Here is a 6497-nt window from a genome sequence, read left to right on the forward strand (position 1 = left end):
GCAGAGGGACTGCTCCTGGAGACGGAGGAGGAGGAGGAGGGCTCCGAGAGCCAGGAGCCTGCTGGCAGCCTGCCCAGGACCTGGGACCCCTGAGGCACCCCACAGAGCCGCTCGCCTGTGTCGTCCGAGGCCGGGGAGGCGTCCACCTGTGAGTACCATCGTGCTCCTCTTATGTGTACGGGGGGCTGGAGTGAGAGGGAGCCCCGGGACCGTGCGCCTGGGCCTTGCCCACCACGGAGCAGCAGCTGGGGATCCTGCAGGGGCCCTGGCCTTGCAGAGGGGAGCTGGGTTTCATACACCTGGGCCCCTGGGGTAATTGACCGCTGGTCTTGTTACACCACAGCCGCAGCACCTGGGCCTGCAGGGCGCACCACCCCGCCTGCAGCAGCTGCCCGTGCCCGGGCAAGCAGGAGAGCCAGGAACCAGGAGGACTACCAAAGGCGGCACCTCCAGTTCCTGGAGCAACAGCTCCATCTCCAGGACCACTGGGTCCAGGAGGACCTGAGGCTGCGCCGGAGGAGTTTGGAGGCCCTGGAGGAGCAGGGCCGTGCCCTCAGAGGCCACCTCCAGAGCCTGCTCGACCGCTTCCCAAGTCCTCCTGCTCCTGCTCCCCCTGCTCCCCCTGCTGCTCCCCCTGCTCCCGCTCCTGCTTCCTCCACACCCCCGTCCCTCCTGCCCCACCCTCCACAACCATTCCCCACCGACGCCCCCGGACCCGCAGTGTGACGAGACGGGAGAGGCAGCCGGACTCCCACCCCTGAGCTTTCCTTTCCCTTCCTCCCTTCCCTCCCCTTCCAGCTCCCTCGTCCCAGGTTTCCCTCTCCTCTCTCCTACCCACATTCCTCCTTCCCCCTACCCCAGTTATGTGAAATAAACAGACGTTTTTGGTTGAAAAACAGGTGTCTTTATTTTACAGTAGGTAGGGGAAACGTAGAAAGGGGGAGGGGAGTAGGGTGGAAGAAGGCCCCAGTGGGGCATGCAAGTGAGAGGTCAGTCCTCCTCCTCCACCTGGAAGCTCTCCCGCAGGGCTTCCCGGTTCCAGATGGCCCCCCGCTGGGCTTCCCAGATGGCGGCGGTGCGGGGCTGACTGTAGTGTCCAGCCATGCGGTCAGCCTCAGCCATCCAGGCTGGCAGGAAAGCCTCCCCCTTCCGCTCACACAAATTGTGGAGCACACAACATGCTGCCACCACGGGAGGGATGTTGTGCTCGGCCAGGTCCAGACAGGTGAGGAGGCATCGAAAGTGGGCTTTCAGTCGCCCGAAGGCCCCCTCCACCACGATGCAGGCCCTGGTCAGCCTGGCATTGAAGGCCTGGCAGGAGGGATTGAGGTGCCTCGTGTAGGGCTTCATCAGCCACGGCTGCAGTGGGTAGGCGGCATCCCCCACCAGGCAGATGGCCATGTCCACATCCCCGACCCTGATGTGGCAGTCGGGGAAGAAGGTCCCGTCCTGCAGCCGTTGGCACACGGAGGAGTTGCGGTACACCTGGGCGTCGTGTGCTTTGCCGGACCAGCCCACATTAATGTCCGTGAACTGTCCCTGGTGGTCACACACGGCCTGCAGGAGGATGGAGAAGTACCCCTTGCGGTTGACGTACCGGGACGCCTGGTGTTCCGGGGCACGGATGGGGCTGTGCGTCCCGTCGATGGCCCACCCGCAGTTGGGGAAGCCGAGGGCGCCGAATCCTCGGATGACGGCGTCCGGGTCGGCGAGGTGGACCACCCTGCGGAGCAGCACCCGGTTGATGGCCTTGACCAGTGCGGAGAGAGACACAGCAAAGCGCCAATCAGTGGGGCGCCCGGGTGGCTGGGAACGTTCATGTCCTGGCAGTGCCCCACGCCCCACTCCCGGAAGCAACCCCCCTGGTGGCGTGTAGCACGGCTGGGACAGACCGACCCCTCCAGTGCGGGGCGCGTTCGCCTCTTCCCGCCCCCCCTTTGTCCCTGGGGCGGCCCATCCCCTCCTTGCAGCCCCCCTTCCCCCCCGGCGCAGTGGCTGACGAGTGCCATACCTGCATGAGCACTGCTCCGACGGTGGATGGATCGGTAGCTGTCCGGCGTGGAGAGCTTCCAGAGGGCGATGGCCACCTGCTTCTGGAGGGGGATTGCGGGCCTCATGCGAATGTCCCTTCTGCGCAGGGCAGGGGCGAGCCACTCGCAGAGCTCCAGGAAGGTGTCCCTCCTCATCCTGAAGTTCTGGGTCCACTGTCGGTCGTCCCAGCGCTCCAGGACGATGCGGTCCCACCAGTCGGTGCTGGTGTCCAGACGCCTTCTAGCCATCTTTATATCCATCTTACCGTCCATTTATCCAATCCGCATTCCCTTAACTTGCTGGCAAGAATATTGTGGGAGACCGTATCAAAAGCTTTGCTAAAGTCAAGGTATATAACATCCACTGACTTTCCCATGTCCACTGAGCCAGTTACCTCATCATAGAGGTTCCCAGTAGTTCAGACTCCCTGCCCGCGGCTACACGCGGCACGGGCTAGGTGTTCGAACTAAAGCCCTTAATTCAGACTACCTCTATCATATCCCTCCTCAGTCTCCTCTTTTCTAAGCTGAAAAGTCCCAGTCTCTTTAGCCTCTCTTCATATGGGACCTGTTCCAAACCCCTAATCATTGTAGTTACCCTTTTCTGAACCCTTTCCAAGGCCAAAATATCTTTTTTGAGGTGAGGAGACCACATCTGTACACAGTACTGAAGATATGGAGTACCATAGTTTTATACTTCCCCTCCCCCTTCTTCCTCTGGCTTCTCCCTTCCAGCTCCCTCCTCCCATGTTTCTCCCTCTTCTCTTCCACCTTCTGTCTTCCCCTCTCCCACCTTCTTTTCCCAGTCTCCCTGGAGGTAAACCCCCTCCTCCACCGCCCTCAGTTTTGTTAAATAAAGAGAGTTTCTATTTTTGAACACGTGTCCTTTATTTTTTACATCAGGAAGGGGGGCTAGGGAGGGGTAAGTGGAAGGAGGCGAGGGAGGAATGGGGCACGAGCCTCCGATAGGGAGGACAGGGGTGGCTCTGCGGGCTCCTCAGGGTTGAAGCTCTCCTTCAGGGCCTTCTGGATCCTTACAGCCCCCCGATTGACACCCCCCCAGATGGCAGCCTGTGGAAAGTGCAGCCGGGCTGATGGCCGAGTGCCTTGATGTGCCGAGTGCAGGCACTCAGGGCACTCCAAGACAGGATTGCTTTGCTGTCCCTCATCGAGGTAGACAAGCAAGCGGGGAACCCTGAGGTCTGTCCGGGGTGAGAGTCGTGTCCCTTTAAGCACAGCCCTCGGCTAGCCTGAGGCAGCAGCTCCACACTCTAAGTCCTAACCTGATGCCCTGCCGGCACTGCTTCCGGCCAGCCTTAACTTCGGTTCAGGGTCCACTCAATGTGGACATGCTAGTTCGAATATGCAAAACGCTAATTTGAATTAGTTTTTAGGTCTAGATGCACTATTTCAAATTAGCTTAGTTCGAATTAACTAATTCGAATTAAGTTAGTTCAAATTAGTGCTGTAGTATAGAAATACCCAGAGATATAAACTGAAGGGGTGATAGAAGAAGATTCAGATGCCAGAGTGTCACTGCCTCTTCTGAGGAAAGTCCAGTGTAAACAGATGGAGTTTTTCATTGTGGTCCTAAGAGGTAAAAGACATGAATTCATTCTGACCTTCTGCAGCAGAGTCATTCAGCTGAGCCCCCCTTTTACCAAGAATGCCTCATCTCCAGCTGCAAGTGAGTTCCACCCCTCAGAGAGCAAAATTTGGCTGAATGTCTCTTTGTCAAACCTTGAAAGCCGCTGAGAACATGAATCATGAAGCAACCGTGAAGCAGCATTTATGTGGGTAAAAAAATCCCCTCTCTATTCTCAAACAGCTTTTAATAAGCTACTTTTATTTTTGAGCTGATTTTATAAAGGTGTGGAAAAGTTTTGAACTAATTATTCTTCATTCTGGTCAAATTGTGTTAATTTCCAAACAAATAATAATAAAAAGGAAGCTATTGGTCCACCTGCGTGTTCCAGATCATCCTTACAGAATTTATTCAAAATAGAAGGAAATGTACACATAAAAATGTTATATATATATATGAGTATGTGCATGTGTGTGGTCTATGAGTTCATCTCTCTGTACATATGTGTATCCATCTGTTCAAGAACTCCTCCTAAATGGTAAGAGCTAGGAGCACCAAATTTGATATGCAGCGTCCTCTTACCCTAACTTTAACCAAGATCAGGGTGTGGTTGTGCCTGGAAAATGCAACATGCCAGGAATGGGACCGCTTCCCATAGCATGGAAAGAGAGGGGGCACAGAGAGGAGGGGTGAGATACTGAGAGTGGCCACTTGGGGGTAGCTGAAGCACAAAGAGTGTGGCCAACAGGGCTGGTGCTCTGCCATCTTGCCTGCTTGCACATCAATAAGCTTGCTACCCCAAACCTGGAACCTGCCTCTCCATGAAGAGACTGCAGGCAGTGGGGTGGCTGGGGAATCCATTGGAGGAAGGGCCAGCCTCCAGAGATTGTCTACTCCCCAGACAGCCTGCAGACCATTGGGGGTCACAAGAGGGGTCAGGTGGAGGGGGGATGCCCTAGGAGCCTGCCCCCCAATAGGCTTCGGGGGTCAGGGTGCTGGAGAAGGAGGAAGAAGTCCCTGAAGCCTCAGCCCCTGTCCAAACAGCCTGCAGGACATGGGAGGGACCTGCTAGAGGAGAGGGGCAGCCCCCAGAGCCTGGACCAGACAGCCTGCAGGACATGGGGATGGCTCTGGAGGCCTAGGGCCATGGGAGGAGGGTGAAGGTGTAGGACAGCCCATGAAACCTAGCCAGCCTCCTGGAGCCTCTGCCCCCCCCCACAAAAAAAACAGGTTGCAAGATGGAGGGGACTGCTGAAGGCTGGAGCCCCTGAAGCACTGCCCCCCAGACCAGCTGCAGGGGGGAAGGGTTGTGTAGCTGGAGGTAGGGGCCATCCTTCTCCCCCAACAACAGGCTGAAACATGGAGTGGTCATGGCCCCAAGCAAGGTTATCCTGGATCAGCCTTAGGTTGGAGAGAGGGCAGCTGGAGACCAAGGCCGGCCCACAGAGCCCCTTTCTCCACCTGACTAGGGCACAAACTCAGATTCCCCCTCCTGGGAGGAGCCATCCTCCAGGGAGCTCAGCCCTGTCCCCTTGGGAGGAGCCATTGATCAGTCATTGAGCACTGCCACGGACCCCTGGAAGGAACTGCTGCCAAGTAGTTACATCCTCACAAGCGGTTCTAGGAAGCCCCCCAGCCCAGACCTTTGTCTTCAGCCCCCCACCATCTGAGTCCTGTACCTCCCACTTGCTGCGACTTCTGCGCCCCCACCTTCCCTTTGAGCCCTTTAGTTCCTTCCCCTGGCCTGAGGCCCCCAATACCTGCCTTGAGCCCCCCCCACCTCTCTACCCTCTGCCCTGAGCCACCCACCCCTTGCTTCTCCTTTCCTCCAAACCGTCACTCCAGCCTTCATTTTCCTTCATTTTTAAAAAATACAATCCTGTACATTTTTCATTTATTTAAAAAATTGATTACTTTAGTTATAGACCTGAGCAGCAATTAGTATATTGACTAGTTTAATATGAGATGCTAAAAGTCACACAACTTACGGTATATCTTCCCCACTGTCTCTGATATAATACTTAGCAGTACTGAAATCGAATGTTGCATCTAAGTATAAAATCACTGGATTTATCATCACAAAAATGTCACCAATAGGACTCCTACTTCTGTAGTGCTTTCCTTATATCTGTTTATAATTAATGTCCACATACAACATATATAATTTTTAGCAATGGTGGCAAGGGACTCTTATGATGTACCCAGCACACCAACACATATATCCAGAAGAATAATAAAATTTCACAGCTTGTAAACTGTGTAACAAGCAATGTATCTTAGTTTTGAAGTAAACTATTTCAGTCACTCAAAGGTCTCAAGCCCAGTGTTGCACAGAGACCACAAAAATAACTCTGAACTAGAAAAAGATAGAAAGGATGGCAACATTTCATAGACATTTGGAATGACTAAAAAAGCTAGTTGATTCCATTTCAGTAGCATGCACAGCAATATTCCACATTCATCAAAACACAGCATCTAGTTGTCCATGCAGGCCCATAGATAGACAATCATGTAAGTAGAGGACAATGTAGCACTTTAAAGACTAACAAGATGGTTTATTAGATGATGAGCTTTCGTGGGCCAGACCCACTTCCTCAGATCAAATAGTGGAAGAAAGTAGTCACAACCATATATACCAAAGGATACAATTAAAAAAAATGAACACATATGAAAAGGACAAATCACATTTCAGAACAGGAGGGGGATGCATCCTTCTCCTGTTCTGAAATGTGATTTGTCCTTTTCATATGTGTTCTTTTTTTTTAATTGTATCCTTTGGTATATATGGTTGTGACTACTTTCTTCCACTATTTGATCTGAGGAAGTGGGTCTGGCCCACGAAAGCTCATCATCTAATAAACCATCTTGTTAGTCTTTAAAGT

This window comes from Pelodiscus sinensis, chromosome 2 (genome assembly GCF_052426305.1).
Source record: "Pelodiscus sinensis isolate ZL-2025 chromosome 2, ASM5242630v1, whole genome shotgun sequence".
NCBI classification, from domain to species: domain Eukaryota; kingdom Metazoa; phylum Chordata; order Testudines; family Trionychidae; genus Pelodiscus; species Pelodiscus sinensis.